This window comes from Arvicola amphibius, chromosome 11 (genome assembly GCF_903992535.2).
Source record: "Arvicola amphibius chromosome 11, mArvAmp1.2, whole genome shotgun sequence".
NCBI classification, from domain to species: Eukaryota; Metazoa; Chordata; class Mammalia; order Rodentia; family Cricetidae; genus Arvicola; species Arvicola amphibius.
This window is the reverse complement of record NC_052057.2, coordinates 91,334,096-91,356,154: the sequence shown is the minus strand read 5'-3', so window position 1 is coordinate 91,356,154 and position 22,059 is coordinate 91,334,096.

Here is a 22,059-nt window from a genome sequence, read left to right as displayed (position 1 = left end):
GTGTGTGTACAGATGCATACCACTGTACATGTGCAGAAATCAGAGGACAACCTTGATGAATAAGTTCACTCGTTGAAGCAGGGTCACTTTGTTTCTGCCATGCTGCATACTCCTTGACAGCTATCCTGTATGCTTATTAGTTTTCTTATCTCTACTCTCTATCTCTTTTTTCTTTTTTTTTAGTTTTTCGAGACAGGGTTTCTCTGCAGCTTTTTTAGAGCCTGTCCTGGAACTAGCTCTTGTAGACCAGGCTGGCCTCGAACTCACAGAGATCCGCCTGCCTCTGCCTCCCGAGTGCTGGGATTAAAGGCGTGCGCCACCACCGCCCGGCTGTCTACTCTCTATCTCATCAAGAGTGCTGGGATCAAACCTGTGCATTGCTACATCTGGATTTTATTTTATATATTCTGGTGATCAATCTCAGGTCAACAATTCCTTAGCTGCTAAACAATCTCATTGGCTTCATCATTATTTTCTTTTGTATGAAGACAGAACTGTATAAAATAAATTTAGTTCAGTGACTATTTGCAAATCCCTGGAATATATGGATTAATAGTGTAGATTTAATGTTTTGCTGTAATCCTGAAACATATATTCCGTGACCGTCATCACCAGTGGTGGAAGAGTTTCTTGTAAACAACTATTTTCCAGTCATCAGTATCACTTATGTCTTGGTTAAACTCTTACTTCAGTGTTTAGAGGAAAGATGTTTTAACTGAAAGTAGGCGAGCATCAGTAGGAGGATCGTATTAACCTAGCCATGCATTTTTCATTTACTATTCTATTTTTGTTTCATGCTATTTTGCTTGCTATGTTTCTATTCATTTTAGCTTCCATCACTAGGAAAGGACGCAGGATTCCTTGGAGCTTTGCTTTGTATTGTCGTAATAGTAGCATGAATTGTTCCTTGAGTGCAGATCCCATCTCAATTTTGCAGCCTTTACTTCCTGATGGCTGCTGTAGTTATTTTAAAGAGCACTGATATTTGTCCTATCTTTAGAATATTGGCTTCTTCCACCTTTTCCTTTTTTTATTCTGATTTGTGTTTTGCCTGGTGTGTTGGAGAGTGTGATGTTAAAAATTTCTAAGAATAAGAAGAAATCTAGACATTCTAAAACTATTGAGATTCCTGTTTAGATGTTCAAATCAGAACTGGGGGACCAGCTTCAAGTCACCTAATGTCATTTGTCTTCTAATAAGCGTGTTGGCAAGGATGAGCTTAATTAAGAAGAACCACTGTTAGCTGGAACTTCTCCCCAAGTAGTTCAATAGTACCAGACTTAATCAGACAAGTTCACACTAACATTAATGACTTTTCACATTAATGTCTGCCAGCAGCACACTGAAAAACCATACAATTGCTTGCAATGCTGTGTTGTCCTGTGTATCTCACATTCATGCCACCATTTTCTTTGCCTTGAATGTCTTTGATGTTGATTCCCTTCATTTCTCAGGCTCAGAACCTGGAACGTGTTTCTTTTATATAATTTCTTAAATGTTTTATGACATATAACCATGCTTCAGTTAAGTCAAGACTATCATTTTTGTATATCATTGATATTTGGTAATTTCATCTTTTTGTTGTTATGTTATGGAAACATCACATAATCTGCTTATGCAAGGATAGATGCTATATTTTGCTGCATACCCACTCTGTATACAATATGCTTATAAACATATCTGTGTGCTCAAACCCAGGGTAACCAGTGAGTAATTGTTTCTAATGATGATGTTCATTGTAAATAGGAACTATCACAAAGGTCTTCTAAACCCAGCCCCAACATAAACTGTCTCTCTGACCGGTGTGGAGGCACAGGAATAAATACACAATTTAAATGGCTTTATCAGGAGGGAGATTCTCAGTGATCCCTCATGAAATCCTGAGTTCACATCCTGAAAAACCCCTCTTATTTATTCTCCAAACAGCCTTTATACCAAAACGTAAACTGAGGGGTGAATTTTTTAACATTCTGTTTTCTAGGTAACCAGATGAATGGCTTTAGTCACATCTACACCTTTGACCACACCTTTTGATGTTCACTTTGTCAAGCCTCCCTATTTTCCTGTTCTGTATGCCAGCTCTGCCACATAGGCCTAAATTAGCATCACTATCCCAAGCATTCTCCAAATTACAAAGTAGCAAAACAACATCCTACCCTTTGTTAGGGTAGCGATAGCCTGTCTAGAGGGCTATATTACTACCTCAGTTACAAAACTGTGGCTTGAGAGCCTGGCTTCCATACCATATAGAAATATGGGCCTACACTTACTCAGGTGTTTTTTTTTTTTGAAAAGCAATGAGTCACTATGGTCACTCATCAATGGATAATATATATCACCTATTTTTTGAAGTCATGCACTGTCTATCATACACTATAAAAGTTTGAAAGTAAATTGTATTGTTTAATTAATCAGTTCACCAGAAAATAAGTTCAGCCATAACATCTCATTTTCGGAGCACATACTTTCATATAAAATTGATACCATATTTGATAGAAAGTATAGAAGGATTTTTTTAGATGGTTGAATTCCCTGCAAAGAGGAGCTTTCTTGCAGTTTTGTTGTTGTTTTAAATTCAAAACTATTAGAAAAACAAAGTCACATGCCCAATTAGAAGCAACAACTGAATTTGGATTGTCTACTTGTCTTGTGTAAATGAATAAGGGCCACCTGAATGTCGAAATACTACAAAATCAGTCTTGAATTCTCTCCTATGGTTACTTGACTTACCAAATTTCACATATGGAATGGGATTGTTATTCATTAAGCTACTTAACAGTAGCTTTTTAAATGTGGTATTCTTTTTTCAAACCTTTGCTGGCTTCTGAATTTATCTAGTTTGATCTTCTGGTATACTGAAGCTCAAAGGAGCAATTGGCCGGATTTCCTCATCTGATTAAAAAAAACTGCTTTCATGATCATTCCATAATTGGGGAGGGTTTTAATTGTAGACATGCAAGAGAGACTATCCAGAAAAAATCTGGAAAATCCAAAGCAGGAGAGCAGTCTGGACATAGAGAGGGTTAGGGAAGTGGGAGAGCAGGAGAGGATAGTGGAGAGAGGAAGAGATAAAATATTGAGAGATAATGAGAGGAGAGAGAGAGAGAGAGAGAGAGAGAGAGAGAGAGAGAGAGAGAGAGAGTGCATGCATGGCAATAGATAGAGTGTGTGTAGGTAGTGAAAATAACAAGAGCAGAGAACAGTGAGACTGAGTATTAAGAATGAATAGCTGGGAAGAAGGAAGCCTGCAAGGTGGAATGAGTTTTGAATAGAGGATGAGGTGAGATGGGCAAGGGTGCTAGTCTGGCTGTTGAAGAATATAAAAGGCAGTTGTGATAATGAGGGAGCCTAGAGGCCAGAATGGGCTTTGATGCACTAATAGGCATCACAGGTACATGTCAATAGAACATCTGTCCTTTCCGCCATAGGCAAGGGAGATGATTCCTTTCAGCAGATGAGAAATGGTTTCCCATATTCCCAAGGAATGCTGGCCTCCAGAAACCCTCTTTTGTCCAGCCTGAGCTTATTTCTGGATATTTGAACCACCTGAGACCTCACAGTGATCTGATTTCGAACCCTTGTTGGTTTCTGGATGTATTTCATCTACTTATGAAGGGAGAATTAGCCTGATTCCTAAGATTTCTTCTTAAACAGTTTGTTTCTGGATGCTGTACAACTTGGTTAATGCTAAGAACCTTCCTCAGAGCTGTGAATTTGCCATGCACATTTTCAGGTGTAGTGGCTCTTGTTGGCATCATTATGTTCTAAATTTTCTCACTTCTTGTCCACAGTCCTGGTGTGCTTGCTAATTTTCACTAATATCTGAACCTTGTGTAAATTTTTCAGTAATAGTAGAGCAGAGAAAAATGACACTTCTATTCCTTCTTTATACCACCTGTGACCAGCATGTGCCTCATCTGATTCAATTGTTTTCACACTACCTTTATTGCTGACATGTGTTGTCCCCTCAGTTTCTTTTATTGAATAATTACTCTGTATGCTTCAAGCCCCTCGCTACTAGATAATGTAGACTCTAAAGGCAGTATCTACTAGTTTGGATACTTTCCAAGAAACACAGTTATTCTTGCCCTATTTATTTGTTTGTTTGTTTCTGTTGCTCAAACCAGAACATGTATTGGATTTGAGTCTAAATCCTTAGCATCGGAACAGAACAACATCCATGCAATGAGAATTTATGAGTATGTCAATAATTTTACAAGTTATTTTTCTTATTTAAAAATTTTCATTATTCAGTCAAGCAGTCTGGATTCCTTCTGCATTTGATTTTATGAATGTGCAGTGACCTGCATTGACAGCATTGAACTCTGTGAGGTGTTATGCTCCTAACATTTTGAAAACATCATATTGTAATTAATCCCGACATTTCATGATATACTTTAAAAATCTCAGAACATGAGTGATATGGCTCTAGACCAATAAAATGTTTTCTTTTAATTAATTATAAGTTAAACTTCTAGGTTTCATTTTGATCTTTAGGTAAATATTATCACTGGAGCAAGTATAAAGGAAGAGAAAAAAGGAAAGTTGCTCATAACTGTATTAAAGTATTGTTATTTTATGGATTTTTTCCCATTTACATAGCCATGTATTTTTCCTAAAATTTGAACCTAATGAGGAAACTAAAATTTCTTCCACTATCTTTCTTAGGTTTCAGCCTTCCACTGTGAAAGGTTTACCCAGATATAGGATAGGTAAAACAGATTAAATCTAAGAACTTATGCAAAATGCAATCCTATGTATTTATAAAGTAATTTAATTGAGGCTATTTTAGAGTTAAATGATCTTATCTATCTTGTGTGCATTGTGATGAAGACTCATATATACAAATTTTGCTCATTCTAAGTAAAATATTTTGAAAGATAATACAAAAGTTGTAATTTGCTTTTATGGTGTATTTATAATTTTCAGAGTTTCTAGTTGTTCCAATTAAAAGAAAATTGTAAACCAAATGGGTCTACTCTGGATAGCCATGAATTTCTCTCTTTTGCTCGTATAATATAATTCTAAATTAATGGCTTATGAAAAATCAGATGATGTCTTAAATATTCTTCAAGCGTTAGGTATTATTGCATATGATTATTGTTGGTTCATGGGTCCAAGCTTTACACAAACTGTGAAGTGCTGTGGATTTCTTTGTGAATCACCATATCGAATCTAATGTGGTGGTTCACAAAGTAATTCATAGTGCCTCCCGGGTAATTCTGCAGTTGATCTACATCTGGGCACCTAGGATCCTTTAGGACTTTGCGAGGAAACCTTTGAGCAAGAGATTAAAACTGTCAAAAGACCATCTCTCAAACAAATAAAAAGCGGAATTGTCTTTGCTTATTCTAAATAAAATGAAAGCTGATAGAAAAAGTAAAGTTTGCTTTTATATTGTATTCATAATTTGGGGGTTTCATTTAATTACATGTGTATTTTACATTGATTCACTGTCGCTCCTGTGTGTGTGTGTATGATCTTTTATCAAAATCCAAATAATTTATAATATACCTGGTTTAAAAATGTGATATATCAAAGACAAAAGCATTGAATTAGCGTCTGTTCTCATTAACCATAAACGAACTATTTTGAAATTTAGGTCTGTTACTTTTACTTAGATAAATAGACACATACATTTAGTTAGCTAGCTATTTATCTTGAAGGTTCAGCTCAACTGCAGAGGCAACACAAGTCTACAATCTAATAAGTAGGCTGAGGAACTGTGGTTCAAGTCTTACTACCTCTGAAGGCTTAGCCCTCGCTACCTCAGGAAGGTTCCTGTTTGCTCCATCACAAAGGCCTTCAGCTGATATGTGCATGGTACTTGGAGGGAAAATGTGAATCAAATTTCACAGGAACATCACAAAAATATTTGACAAGACATCTGGGTACAGTGATCTGGCCAAGTTCCCAAAATTCACCATTGAAGCAAGAGTGATTAGGGGAAATAAAAGAAAATTTCTGATTTTAGGAATGTTAGTCAGAGACTTGGACCGACCTGTGTGGCAAGAACTCTGCCGCTGAGCCACATCCGCAGAGCAGCAATGTAATTTACCTTTAAAATGACAACCTGATGTTCATTAGAAGATTTCTCTAATTATTTTACAAACTTATCTCTGGATATAGGAACTTTAATATATTTAGATTAAAGTTAATTAATGGGAGTTTAGTTCATTAATGAGCATTCTACGACACATTTCCTCCACAACATTCTTAATCCAGAAGATTGTGGGAAAATTTCTGATTGAGTGTACCTTATTAAATATTTTCATCATAATTTAATATTTTTGAATGGGTGTATTTTAAATCTGACTGCTATCTACTTATCTCATTCTAGTAGAATTCTTGCTTTATATTTCATTCGTTGAACATTACTTGTCACCAGTATCACACCAAGTTTTTACTAAAAGATGGAAATGAACATATGGAATTTGAATGCTACTATTGTTACAAACAGACTGGAGCAACTGTGTTCTTACTGTTAGCCTTGTCCCTGATCCTTTCTCTGAGCTCTTTGAATTGTTTCCTAAGCAGAAGTCATGGCAAAATTCTAATATAAACAGTTTTGTCTAATAATTAATAAAGTGCAGGAAAATTAAGGAAAGGCAGCAGTATAAGTCAAGTTATGTTAAAGATTGTTGAATTAGTTAGAACAAATGAACTAGCCTGCAAGCAACCTATGTGCTGAAAAACCCCAGGTCTCTCACGTGCTTGTTTGTAAAAACACCTTAGCAGAATAACTCAAATTCTGAGGATATTAGCTAAATACTAATTAACAGGTAGTAAAATATCAACTTTTATTTTCTTGTGGGTACATTCATATGCTGTAACTGAGAAACACTGTGACCACTGTCCTAATTTTGTCTCCTGGAGAGAATGTACTTCTCTAGCCTGTTCCCCCAAATAGTAATTAGAGAAGTAAATTAAATATCTGCAGTTCATCTTCAGTAAATTGTGTGGTGAACCCATTAGCAAAAAAAGCATTGGGTAAATAAATACGTTCTCTTTCAAAAAAGAGGCCTAGATTTACAGATATTGTCTGTTCCAGGTAATTTACCCATGTTCTCTCATTTGCTCTGTCTCGTGTTACATTCCAGTCTACGGGTAAAAAGATGAAGGTGTGCTGTGTCCTGAACTCTACTCTGTGCAATCTCATATGGCCATCTGCAGAAGATTCTAATGTATCCACCAAGGCTTTGAAACATATAGAATAAATGTTAAGAACATAAAAAATAAACATACTTATGACTATTTTTTCTTGTGCCGTCAAATTCCTTTTGTGGATTCCCAGTGTATTGCTACTCACAAGAACACAAATTACCCTGATTTGCCTAGATTGATATCATGGAATTTTTGGGCTAATTGTAGAAATATTTTCTATAAACAGGTACCTACACCTGCCAGAGGTCCCACAGTTACCATTCTCCATTTAGTGAGTTTTCCATAGGAGGATGATGTCAGCATTTTAGAATCTAAAACATAGGGGCAAGCAGGAAGCTCTCAATGAGGGGGAGAGGGAAGAAGAGCAAGGAAGGGAGGGAGGTAGAAAAGGAGGGAAGAAAGAAGAGGGAGATAGGAAGGAAAGGAGGGAGGGAGAGCAATGTGGGAGAGACTCTGGGCTAAAGCGAACAGAGTTTGGAACATAAATGGGAACTGGTTTGTAGTTAAAAGTTTGTCATTCAATAAAGAACTTACTTCACTAATTCTTCAAAGAGGACAAGGAGTATAATTTCTATGGTGATGAGATTGTATAATTTAGGAAGCCTCAAGTGATTCTTAAATGTTTTTCTTCCCGAGAACCACTGAATGAAAACTTTGTAACATCAGAAACCTCAGTAAATCTTAGGAAAAATTGAAAACTACAGATATAAAACCAGTGTGGAGTTACATCAAGCCAAAGGAGGGAAACCTTTAACATTCAGACTGTAAAGTACCTACTCTTTCAAAGGCAAGGTAACCATGGAAACAGCCCTGAGGGCCTGTATCCTAGATGACCAGCATGGAACTCCAGTCTGAAAGGACCTCTCTACCAAAGTGTGCATTTGCATCCTTGGCCTTGTTTATCTAAGGCTAATGTAGATAACAGCTGGGGAAATTATCCTGCAGTGTTTGACCATGGGAAATAATGTGAGCCACGTAAGATAGATATACTTCCTTGTAGTAAATACCTAAAGGCAGCCTTTAAAAGTAAGAAGAATCAAGTAAAATTAACTTTAAAACTATCACATTAACAGCTCGGTATATTTGTATGGAGTTTGCTCATGCCATGGGTATGCTTGTGGAGTTCAGAAAAACAACTGGAAGGAATATATTCTTTCTAGTTATTGTGGTTCCCAGAGCTACACCCCAGGTCATCAACCATGGCAACCAATGCCTTTACCCTCTGAACCATCTTGCCATCCACAAATTGATTTTATTAGTCTATTTTAATGCAACCAAATCTTATTTCAACAATAATAAATGTAAAATGTGAATGGGATATTTCAAAGACTTTTTTCTTATTTTGTGCATACATGTTTGTGTGGATATGTATATGGTAAGGGTATAGGTGTATGTATATGGTATGTGTATAGGTGTCTGTGGAGAAAGGATGTGGGGGTCAAATTCTCTAGAACTATAGTTACAGGTGGTTGTGAGCCACTCAACATGGCTGCTAGGACCCAAACTTGGGTCCTCTGGTAAACCAAAAGGACTCCTAATTTCTGAACCCTAAGAAAATCATTTTATATTCCTTCTACTTTCAGAAATAAATCTGTAGATTTTTGTGTATATATTTATAGCATACCAATTACTTAGATTCCATTTACATTATAATTTTGCCCTTTTATGAATATGGGACCGGGCCTTTTGGTTCTAAGAAACATATAGAAAAGAGAGCTTAAACTTTGTTATCCATAACCTAGAAGCTTTTGCCATCTTTATAAAACACCTTTTATATGGTAATGTTTAGAGTGTTGGTTTAGGAATGGAGTACGTGAATGTCCTACCCGTACCAGTTATATGTGATTTGGGGGCTGGTTCCAGAACCTCCTCATGTGTTGGCTTACCCATACAATAGAAAAAATATATTTTTCTAGAAACTTTGTTGCAACGGTTAAGGAGAATAATATAATGTAGGTTTTGGGAATGTCTGCAGACTTGGAACTAATTCCTTTGTATTTTATTTGTATTCTTAGAAATGTTATCCCTTCCAGTTACAAATTCCCATCTCTAAGACAATTTACAGGTTTCTCTACACTCAGATATTTCATTTATAAAACTAAACAGAAGAGTTCTGCCATATACATTAGACCCTTAGAAAATTCTCAAAATCTGCCTATTAAAACTCACAATCAAGAAAAGTGGGATTGGCCATTTTTTATTAGACAAGGGTGAAAAGCCATACGTAGCAGCAAGCCTGTAATTGAGAAATTATCCTTGAAATACTGTCTCTCATCTCCCACCAAATAGTCTCATCAAATAATTTCCTCTACATTTTAAAAATCCTTTTCTCCTCTTTATTTCTATCATTATCAGCTTATCCCTGACATATTATCCATTCTGGAATATTATAGTAGCCCTGTAATTGGTCAGTATTCATTTTTTAAAAATAATTTTAAATGTCAAAATGATTATTTTATTTCTCTCCTTAGAAAGCTCCAGTGAGTTTTTATGTGTTCAAAAGTGAATGATGGAACTGTCTTTTATATTATATGATATTTTAACTGCCTACATCCAGTTTGTCCCTGTGCTCATCAATGAATTATCATCATCACATATATACTTTTTATTATTGATTAAATTTATCCTTTGATAGTTTCATATGTGTATATAATATATTATGTACCTCTTTCCCCTTATACTCTTATATCCTCCTCAAACTCCTTTTCACCCCACCTTCCAACAGGTATGTTTCCTGCATTCAAGCATTTTATTTTGTTCTGTGATCCTGTGATTGTAAGAAGATTGTCTGTGTAGCCAGAGGTTTAAAACTATCATTAGCCTGGTAGATTCAACTTTTGTCACACAACTAAATTCAATGACTGTCCTTACCTCATAATCCAGGAGTTACCTGCTTCTGTCTTGTTTATGTATTGTTTATATATTGCCAGAAGCTGCTCTGCAGGCTACTGGGGAGATAAAGCATCAGTAGTCTTATGCATCTGTGAACCCTTCAAGTTACTATGCCAACCGGCCATGTAAGATGGGCCCATAAGTGTAATACAGTGGCAAAACCGCTATGGGAGTAACCCAACTGTCCTTGGAGTATATTTGAAATCCACAGGAGGAGATACGTGACTCATTCTGTAAATGCTGTTTATAAAATAAATACGGTGGGGAAGAATACAGAGTCCAGGGGAAGCCTGTTCTGAAGTTTAGCTACATTGACCTTTCACCAAACTATAGTGTAATCTTTTATGTTATTCTCAGAGACAATTGCTACCGTCATCCTTTATTGGAGAAACCACTCTTTGCAGAGAGAGGTTAAGGTAGAGGCTCATGGTGATTCAAGATGCTCAGAAAAATGATGATTTGGGCTATGTCCTAAACAAAACATTGTATGGAGGCTTATAAAATATTTTAGATGAGAAAACAGAATGATGTGGATCTGGAAGAGAAAGATATTTAAAATTCTATCATAAAGGCAAGATAAAGGCATTGTAAACATGAACTCAGAGTAGCTATGGTTGCCGGCTATTGGCCTAGTTCATGGCTGGACCTCTTCAGAGGCATTCATGGATTAAGGATGGGCTCATATAGACCTTCCTATTATGTATAATATCAGGTTAGGATAATAGCAGCATATAATCTGTATATTTAGAATTCTCTGTTCTCTCTGGTTTCTTAGGCTGCATTCGTTCTCTAGACATCTGTACAAATACTACCTGTTTGCACGCAATGCAGGAAGTTCGCTCTAATTTCTAGTCTCAAGACCCACACAACACCATCACAGCTCATATTATGATTATGACAAAATCTGGTATGCTCACACTGGACTGTGAACTTCATAAAAAGTATTATTTTACAATGCTACTATTTTACTTTTGTCGTAAGATATAGTTCCTAATAAATAACGGATATTCAATACACATAGTAATCAATCTCAAGAGAAAAAACAGATTTGGAAGTGATTGCACTCTTGCATTGCAACAAAAGTCTTCTCCCTGAAGCTAATTCTAGCATCAGACTAGGACTGTTCCATTTCTTATCCTTACATTTTCTACTCATGAGATTGCTGCAACTGAACCACTTCATTCTCAAAATGTATCAGGAAGACAGCCTGATTCGCACCTGTTCATCTTTCTCCAAATAAGCATCCTAGGAATTCTGCCTCTGGGCTACCTTGTTTTCATCCTGATCAAAGTCCAAAAGCGAATGTTTTTACTCAATTGATTCCTAAGGCCTTTCTGTCCAGTTTAGCTAGAAAGCCAGAGAATTGCCTCAGGTGAGAATAGTCAGAGGCAGGAGAAGGATCCAAAGAGGATAATCCCTAAACTCTGAGAGAAAACTATATTGCCTTAAACGGAATGATATCATCAGTCACTATGTTTCATCTCGGACAGACAGTGCTGGGTGCAGCTGCAGGCACCTAAACTAAGAAAGGTCACTGAATGTTTTCCTTTCCTGAAGGAATGGAAGCTAAAGGAATTGTTGCTACATGTGTCTGGGGCATCCATCTTGTTACATTTTCTGTGACCCACATATAATGCATTAATTTCCAGTAGTGAGAAAGGAGATATGAATAGCTACATGTATAAAATGAATAGTACACAGGAATTTAATTTATGGGCATTATATAGCCTATCAGATTATTAAATATTCATAATGCTTTGAGATAAATGCAGACTTATCTGCATTTTATGAAGACTAGGATAAAAGAAAGTCATACATAGTTTTATGTTTAAAATGCATTAATTTCCCCCACACAAAAACATATTTCTTATTGTGGCATATTCATACCTTAAAGGTAGAGCTGGTTTTAAAAATCCTTTACTTCTACTCCACATCCTAAACTAAGATGTGTTCTCTGCTCCCTCCTTTCTTATTGGTAGAATATGCAGTTTTATCCCTATTATTTATGCTTTGGAAGATCCCAAATTAGCAAGACTAGCACAATCACCCGGGAAGACATACTGTGATGTGGAAGAGAACTTATTAAAGAGTCAGTGTCTATTAGTTTCTGAAGGAAGCGCAAGACTCCTCAGTCAGTCAGAAGCATGAGTGGGCTTCTATTTTAATATCACCCACAAACCTATTGGTAACTGTTACATTTGAAAAAGAGATTTTACATAATACACATGATTTTGGCTTTGTATCCATGTGAAGGTAACTTGAAGTTCTGTTTGCTATTTAATAAATGATTTTTAAAGTTGAGCAAGCAGTTTTCTATTACTGGCTCACACATGTGGCTCTGCTAGTTGTCGGTGCCAAAGAACATACGGTTAACTTTGCAAGTGTTGGCAGCCAGCAGTTCTTGGTGCACAGCAGTATTGTATCTCGAAGATGGAATATGCTGCTATTTATTCTTGTTGTAGTTAGAAAACTTGTCACATAGATTTTGAATGCTGAAAATTCTGGCACATCCTTTCGTATACAAAACAACAAAAATGAAAATGAGATAGAATGAAAGTCCTGCATTTCAAGTACAGCACTTCTACTTAAGGGTGAAACTTTATTTTATTTTTATTTACATGCTTAGATGTTATGAACGATGAGTACAGCCCCGCTATATCCAAAGATTTCCCAAAGCCTGGGAAATTATATTGCAACTCTACTGAAATTCTATTTTAAAACTTAAAGCATTTGTAAAAAAAAAAAAAAAATTAGCCCTAAGATGAGGATGCTAAACCAAGGCACAGCTTTCCCCAAATCCTACCATGGGGGCCTTATAATCCTTCACATTGCGTCATGTTTATCTGACGGTGATCATAATCTGGCTATGAAGACAGAACATGCTATCACCGGCTGCTGTTTACAGCAGCTGTGGTCCTTAAATGCATATGACAACAAAGGCATCAGCACCGTACCGTGGAATTTCATTCTCCTATTTGATTCGTAGCTCCTTCATTCCCTAACTCAATCCCACTCTCTCCTAGGTACAAGCTTTGGAATTTTCTCCCAACAGTTCGTTCTGTTTCCACCTCCTTTTCAATTTCCTTCAGCACAGCAATCATACCTACATCCCATCCCAGTCTTTAGTCATGCTGATGCACTCATTCTATCTTAAATATAACAAAATCTAGATGCTATTTTACCTTTTAGCGATGTTCCGCCTTTTATTTTAAGAGCATTTTATCCCCCCCCCCCATGTTATCTTTACAGCATCAGTCTCTCCAATTGTAAATGTCAAATTCCTATCCCGTTTAAAGTTCTAAGGGAAACCTTTATCTTTTCAACACTTCCCAGGGTTCCTACAGGCAGATGACGACTAAGCTACTACATACTCATGGTACCGTACACAAGATGACATTATGAGTGCATGATGCTGAGCGGCATCAAGCTATGTCTTGGTAGCTAGAAGACTTCTCAAGGGCAGAGGAGCAACTTCAAAGTTTGGAAATCTTGGTAACCAGTGTGGACTGTTTAGTAAGATTACCTTTTTGAGCACTCAGTGCAAAAGAAGCTTACATCCCCATTCCTCTATTGTGGCATTATTTGAGTGGAATAATTGTTTAGGGGACTGTTTTTAGCCCCTTTCCCCTGAGTTGTGACTAGACAGTGTTACCTATGTTGACCACTTGTCGTTTAGTTAATAGAGCTGTCTTATAAAGATTAGCTTATGGCTCATTGTAGTGATGAGCTGTGGGCCAGCTTCCCGCCGCCCGGCTGCCGGCTAGCTTTACATCCAAAATAATTACACGGAAATTGTATTCTTTTAAATACTGCCTGACCCATTAGTTTCAGCCTCTTACTCACATCTTGATTAACCCATATCTAAAATCTGTGTAGCACCATGAAGTGTTGCCTTACCGGGAAGTTTCTAGCATATGTCCATCTTGGGCTGGAGCTTCATCGCATCTGTCTCCCTGAGCAGGGGCACAGCAGTCTGAGTCACTGAGGAGAGTCGTGGCCATCTGACTGAGCCATCTACCTCACTTCCTTCTTCCTGTTCTGTCTACTCCACCCACCTAAGGGCTGGCCAAGGCAGTTCCTTTATTAATGAATGAAATCAACACAAACAGAAGACTCTCCCACATCAGCTCATCCTGCTAAATGTCACATGATATGTTATAATTGCCATCCATGATTCTCTGGAGAAAAAACGGTGCCCATGTCTGAGTTTATTCAAGCAGGAGGTGCTGAGATATTGAAGAAACTGAGTATATCTCTCAGTGTTTTGCATTCTATTTGTCAATAGAATGAATTGCTTTCTCAGCCTATTTGATGAATTTCTTTACCATTAATATATGACAAGTTGCTTCATTTCCTAAAAAATATACCATTACATTAACTTCTAATTAACCTTAAGATTTGATGATACAAGGAATCTAGGAGCACATTAATTTTTTTCCATATAAAGTAAAGGCAAATTGTGCATATGCTACTAATAGGTGCTGCTGCCTCTCAGTGACTTTGTGGCTCTCAAGCTCAGTCTCATCATCCACAAATGGAACTTCTTTCCCATCCAGGGCAGAAAGATTTTGAAAGCACCAGAGTAAGAATTTAAGTTGGACATCATTTACAAATAGATTCTGCTGCATTCAAGCTGTGTTTCTGAAATGGAAACAAAGGTTAAGAACTGGGAACTTGTTTCTGGGACAATCATATGCTAACACAACAGGCCTTGGCTTCTACATCTTAGGGATGGCTAAAATAATTCTATCACCGGACATTAGGGACATAGCTATTGTTTCACAGGTTTGTAATAGATTTAGTTAATAGACTGTGAAGAATTGTGTACTATTGTGACTTTTTAAAAATGTTGAGAAACTAACTGAAAGATGAGTAATTGAGAGAAATAATCCTCCAGGTTGAGGTAAAAAGAGTTATTTTATTTTATAAAGCCAATTTCTCTTTATGAGCATCAATAGGCCTTAAATATATCAATGTTGTTTTTAATTATATCTTATGAATTAGCTGCAACCTGTGATTTATATTTTATCACATTGAAGAAGGGAGAACAACTTATGTCAAGAGGAATGTTTGTAGACCATATTAAGTAATAGCTGTAGCATTATATACCATATGCAGCCGGGAACAAACATCCTGCACCATAGACTGAGTCAATCAGGGCCTTCCGCTAGCTCTCACGATGTCTTTGTAGTGATCCTTGAATTCTGTTCATGCATTGTGTTACATGGTAAAAAAGATTTAATGCTCCAGATGAAAGGAAAGGTATTAAATCAGTGTAATATACAGAAACAATTCTGAATAATTATCTGAATAGGTCCATTGTAATTACAGGGCCTCTTAAAAGTAGAAGTGAGCTGTGGGATAAAATCAAGAAGAAGTATAAAAATTATTTTCTAAAGACAATTGTCACTAGCATCCAAGATGGTTGTGGTCCATCTCTTAGCAAAATTTGTCCAGTAGAATCATAAAATATCACTCTTGAGACCTCAGAGGATTTGTTTCTATTTCTTAATGCCTTTGGTGTAGTTTTGCAGTAGACAAAGAAGCTGCTACAATCTTGGGTCGGGTTTCAGCTCGGAGGGCAGAGAAGTAAATAAATGCATACATGGCATTTAATATAACAAGCACTTGAGGAAAGGACTGTTCCTAGTGACTGTCTTCAAGGTCATGTTCTACCTCAGAAATAGGTACAAAATGGATATATTGAAGATGACTTTCTGTGAAATTACTATTTCCAACTCTTCTCAGAATCAAACTGGGTCCCCGACATAATTATGTCCTGCCATCTACTAGTACTGACAGTGGATTTGTTACTGCCATAGCAGAAGTTCTGGGTTATTATTATACATTGGGTGTTGACTGCATCTTTAAAAATTACTAATAAAATAAAAGATGAAAAAATAATAAAAGAATAAAAATAAAGTATGACTTAGTAGGCTACTGTTTTGAAACTGCTGAAAGAATAAATAAAGTAAGAAAATGGATGTAAAAATAAATCTATATTTCATAAATTATCTATATCCCTTTAAAGAAAGTGCTATATGAATCTATAAGTACTCTTTTCTTCACCTACCAACATTTGCTGATCTTGTTCATGAGGCTGTCAATATGCAAGACTTGAGGAATTAGAGCAGCCCAAAATACATGCTTATAATTGCAAAATACAATGCATTGTGATGAATATTGTTAAATTGAATTTGACTTAATCTGCTTTATCTGCCTCTATACTTAAAATCCCTATTAAGTAACCTGTAAACTAAATATATAATTAAAGTGTTGCATAATAGTATATAGGTACCATAGATATAGGCAAATAGATAGATGATAGTGAAATAGATGATAGATAGACACATAGATTGATAGATAGATAGATAGAGATAGATAGATAGATAGATAGATAGATAGATAGATAGATAGAGATAGATGATAGATAGATATAGATAGATAGATGATAGATAGATAGATAGATAGATAGATAGATAGATAGATAGATAGATAGATAGATAGATGATAGATATAGATAGATGATAGATAGATAGATAGATAGATAGATAGATGATAGACAGACAGTGTGTGTGTGCGTGTGCGTGTGCACACATACATTTGTGTCACATGGATAGAAAAAAAAAAACTGTCACCTTTGTTTTAGAGTAGATCTCCCTGGGATGAGTGTTATCCAATTGGCGAGTCTTTTTCTTTTCTGAAATAAACTTACTAAGTTTGATTTGTCTAAGTTTTTAATTTTGGCAAAAGTCAAAAAAAATACAAGGTGCTCTGAAGGCACACAGCATCAATAGGCTATTTTTCAGATTCCCAGATGTGAAAGTTAGTCAAGTTTTCCTTGGGCGGGGGGAACGATCTAATCTGGTAGCTAAATTGTAGGTGGGAGCAACTAATCAAGGCAGGGTGGGCCAAGTGGAACACAGTGAAAAAGGAGGTCATAAAACTCGAACTTAAGGGAAGCAGCCCTTGCCTCGGGGTGACTCAACTCTGTAATCCCTTCCATTAGAAGGTCGAGACCGCCCTCAGATCCTTAAGACCCTGTTTCAAATTAACAGCAGTCAATGGCTAGATAAATAGTGTGCTCTCTGTCTTCTCAGAATGGAAGTTGACTTCTGGCACAGGCAAGGGTGAGTCGAAACTAAGTTTTAAAATTCCAATAAGCCCCCCTAGTTTCTACCTTCTTTTGCCTTCACTGTGAAATGGTGGACGTGGGGTTTACTCTGGGTGTAGGTAGTGCAAGTGCCCAGACAGGTTGCCAATCCTTTACGACACTAGAGATGATTCACTGCAGAAGAGTCTGAAAAAAAATGAAGCTTTGGGTATTTGTAATTTAGTATGCAAAGTTTATTTATATTTCATCCCAAATTGACACCTTTGGAACTGAAGGTTATTAAATTATCAAATAGAGAAATCAAATGTTTCACTAGGTAAAGGTTTTGAATAAAAACTTAAAAGGTATTTAAGCATGTGAGATGGATCAGTATCAAACAGCGCTTGCCAACAAGTCTTACAACCTAAATTTGCTCCTCATTTCTTCATAGTAGAAAAAGAAAATCAACTTCCTTGATAATATATAAGATTTCAAAACCACTAAACAGTCGGCAGTCATTGCGGTAAACATCTTATATAGCAATGTAGTGAGAAAAGCGGAAATGCATTTTAACAGTTACATTTTCCATTTCAGTTAAATAATGCACACACCACAATTATACTTACAGCACCTGAAACTTATACTTAAAATCGACACATAAATGTGTATGTGGGGGGGGGGTAGTCAAATAACTATATATGGATTTATGAAAATATTCATGTATTGTATTCTGATGTCGAAATGATGCTCTAATACACAGTGGGCTCATTTTAATTTCCCTTCATTTTACTTTCTGCCCTTGACATGTGACTCTTAGGACTTGCTTCCCAAGCAATAAATCACATTTAACAGAACAGTGGATTTGGTGATGCTCCACAGGGATCAGAAGCTTGGGAAGGAAGAAAGGATATGATCCTAACAGACAGATGGGAGCCGACATGACTGTCATGAGTCTCTCTTGAAGTTTAGATAAAATGACACTTCATGAATTCAGCCTTGGAATTCCATAGAAGTGCACGCACAAGGCTGCCTAATTGGAAGAAATAGGGTCAAGTCAAAGCAGATGTCTATGGAAGACAGCAGTTTAGCAACTTTAGGGACTATGAGCTAACAAAAAGTACCTATTTCCTTATCAGTTTATGACTTGTCAGCCTTGGAATCTTGGGGACTAGAAGTGGGTGGGAATCTTTGAATCCGATGGACAGTTTTATACTGGTTCACATAAAAATACAAACACGCTGTGAGGAATAAGACTGGATCTAGAGGTTGTCAGCAAAATTATAAGGGTTAGGCAGACAAGTGAAGGAGGAATGAGAACCAGAATAGAAGCAGAGCCTCTGAAAATTTTAATAAAGACTGAAACCAGGGATGATGTTACTACAAACTGTTCACTTGTCTAGTGTCACCTTAGGTCTTTAGTTGTAGCATTAGCTTGTAGATGAGTTGATCAATTTTACATTATTTTCATTTCAAATTAATATTTTGTACACTTTCAGGAAGGGAAATTTTCAGGAAATGAAACGTTATAGCTTTCCCAAGAGACTGCTCTAGGGCAAAGAGGTTTATCGCAAAATAATTCTAAATAGAATATTCTTGTCTTGGCCTTTGGAAATTATATCCACCCGTGTGGGGAGATGTTGCAGAAACAGGGAGTAGTTATGTTATTTCAGCTCATTCAGAGCAATCTGCTAGCGGGACAGATTCTGGCATCTTGTCTACAATAAAAAGCTCAGTGAGAGAGGAAGAGACAGCTCAGGAAAGTGTCCGCTGCACAAGCGTGAGAACAGAGCTTTACTGGTTCCCTGGAACATGTATGAAAAGCCTATCATGCTCATGTCTGTCTGCAACCCTAGCACAGAGAGAAGGGTGGAGGCCAGAGGATCCTAGAACCCACTGACCAGCCAGTCTAACCAATCAGTGAGTCCTGGGTTCAGTGAGAGAGCCTGTCATAAAACACGGGATGAAAAACAATCAAGGAAGACACTTGACGTGGATATTTGGCCTTCACATGCGTGCACACATGTGTACCCTCCTCACACACACAGGTGCGTATGCACAGATACATTACAGACAGAGACACAGCAACACAAAGTTGTGTGGCATTTATGCTTTATCTCCAAATCCTCTAACTCAGTATGGAAACTGCCATTCTCTCCAGAAATCATACTCTGTCAGAAACAGAGAAATATATTTATTTTTACAATGTCAAAATTTACTGATAACAATCAATTCACCAGAGATGATGGTTTCATTGGTAGTAATTTGCCAGATACTCCCACTTTACTTGGTATCCACGGCCTAGGAAGCAAAGAAAAGTTAATTTATTACTGTCTTAATTGTTAAGGTAATCATCACATCATACACTACAAGTCACACTGTAAGTATATCTATATAATGTATATACAGATGTCAGAATGACTACAAATAGGCATTTAAAGGAACCCCAAAAAGCAAGAGCTGGGAAAGGAAGAGGCATGTAAAGGAGTTTGTAGGACTGAGATAACCAACCAAGTGGAGAACTTGGCAGAATCTCTAAGGCTGCCATTCCACAGAATCAGAGGAGAGATATATATAGTGAAGCCAGCCACAGAGGAGAAAGGGCACGGCCAGATTTATGCACAGAAGGATAGGTACATAGACAGCAGATCCAGTCTGGTGATGAGGACAGGCCGTAGCAATTTGAGTAGGCCATGTGAATGAATTTCCAGGAAGACGTGTGGGCAGAGACTGATTAGAACCACAGTGTTGTAGAGAGGGCAGTTGTAGGTCCAGAGTCTAAGTACAGTTTTATCTTGGGATATCTTTAGCCCTGTAAACAGTCATTCTTTGCTTACCTGTGAGTTGTACTTAACACTCTATGATTAACATGCATAAATCCTTGGAAATATGAACTAAGCCCTAGTTTACACCAATCAAAGAATATTGACACATAGCATCCAATCCTAAGGCAGGATATTTCCTCCTTAGCTCTAACCACCCACCTTATGGAGCCAACTAATATATTTGAAAACTGTTTTGATGTATGGTTTTCTTTGCTCTGTTACTATAAAAAAAATTATTAAATTGCTTCCTCATTGGACCTTGAAATTTGGAGTAACCCAAATCTGTGTTTATAGGCCATAGTCACTCATATTTATCTCCATAATAAACTAACTTTTTCCCCTTCACGGTAAGACATAACTTTGTTTAACATCAGCAACAGGGATGGAGTCAAGACAGAGTCCCTGGGACAGTGGGGATTTTTCTGCCTGTTGACCCCTTAATAATTGTGCATCAGTTGATGTGATGACAGGTGATTTAAATGACTCTTTTTTTAGAAGTCTTGATATGAGAGTGTGTTCAGAAAATTGCTGGGTATGGTTTTCCTAATATGATTTAAATGTTTCTCTTCAGTCTCAATTCGCCCCAATAGGTTTACAAAGTGGCACCCTTTCTATTTCCAAGAATAAAATACTTATTTCTCTGTGATATGGTGGTGTTGCCAGACAGAGGGGACCATTCATATATCTACCCAAGTACGGGGTCATCCTTTATCCTCAATATGTAATCAAAACTGCTGGAAAAATATAATTTTCCCAGGGCATATACAGTTGAAAAAGCAATGCTTTGCACAATATGGAGTAATTTAGGACTGACGAAGCCTGATGTCAGCAATGCATCATCTGGGGTCCCTTTGTTAGCTACGAAATCAATGTGTACAGGGATCTTTGGACTGCATCTACTGGTGGTTGAAATACATTCATTACTACTGCCTTACTGTTTCTGATGTTGGCATGTAGACCTCACATACATTTATGTAGCTACTTATGTCTTACACAGCACTTGTTATTATTTTGATATCGGGTACCATTTATCTCAGGCTGTCCTTGGGAATACCTCATCACTTAAATGCTGGAACTATAAGGTGTGCCACCATGTCCAGCTTTATGGAGTGATGGGGTATTGAAACTGAAACTAGGCAAGAAACGTCCCCCACACCTGCTCACTCTCTTTCTTCTTTCTTTCATTCATTCATTCTTTCTTTCTTTCTTTTCCTTCATTCCTTTCTTCCTTTCTTTTTACTATCTTTGTTCTTTCTTCCTTTTTTGTAACGGTAGTGATGAAAAAGAATTGTTCACAAATTAAACAAGGGTTGTATCACTGAACTACATCTTCAATCCTTTTCGTTCCAGGGTTTTCCCTCCAAGAAGTCTGTCATTATAACAGTAAAAGTCATTAGGAGGATTCAATAGTTCATTAGTGAATATGATGTATGCATTGTCTGATGTTAAGATTCCATAAATGGATGAACTACATTGAAGCTTATTGTCTTCAAATAAAGAAACCTCTTCATTTAAAATCCTTTGTATTTGTCTTGAAGAAATTGAAAGATTTTTAAAGAAGAGAAATATATTACCAAATTATTAGTTGTCACATTATAACATCCAAAATCAGATTTAGTAAAAATACTGAATACTCATATAAACAATTACATTTGAAGAGAAATTGAAGTCTATGAAAACTCAGTTAATATGTAAATGCTTCAATTAATTTCAAAATGGCTTCATTATTTCTCCATGCCCCCATACTGCTTTAATTTTTCATTTTGAATTGAAATTCTTGCTTGTAATTAATTTTTGAAAAGATGCTATGTAGGATTATAAAGAGCATACATCGTATTGTTTTGTATAAGGTCTGTTCAAGGAGCAATTAATTTTCATGGAAGAGTATGAGAAAATTCAATGAACGGCATTTCTGACTTTGTTCCTGCTTTAATCCTGAAGGAACACTGAATGTTAATGTACTACTTCATTGCCTTCACGGAGTACTGGGATTTTATTAAGAAATCCCTCATGCCATAAAATTGTTCATTACTGTATTCCAACAACAGCTAGCCCTAAAACCCCATTTAATTTTTTCTGGAGACCTGA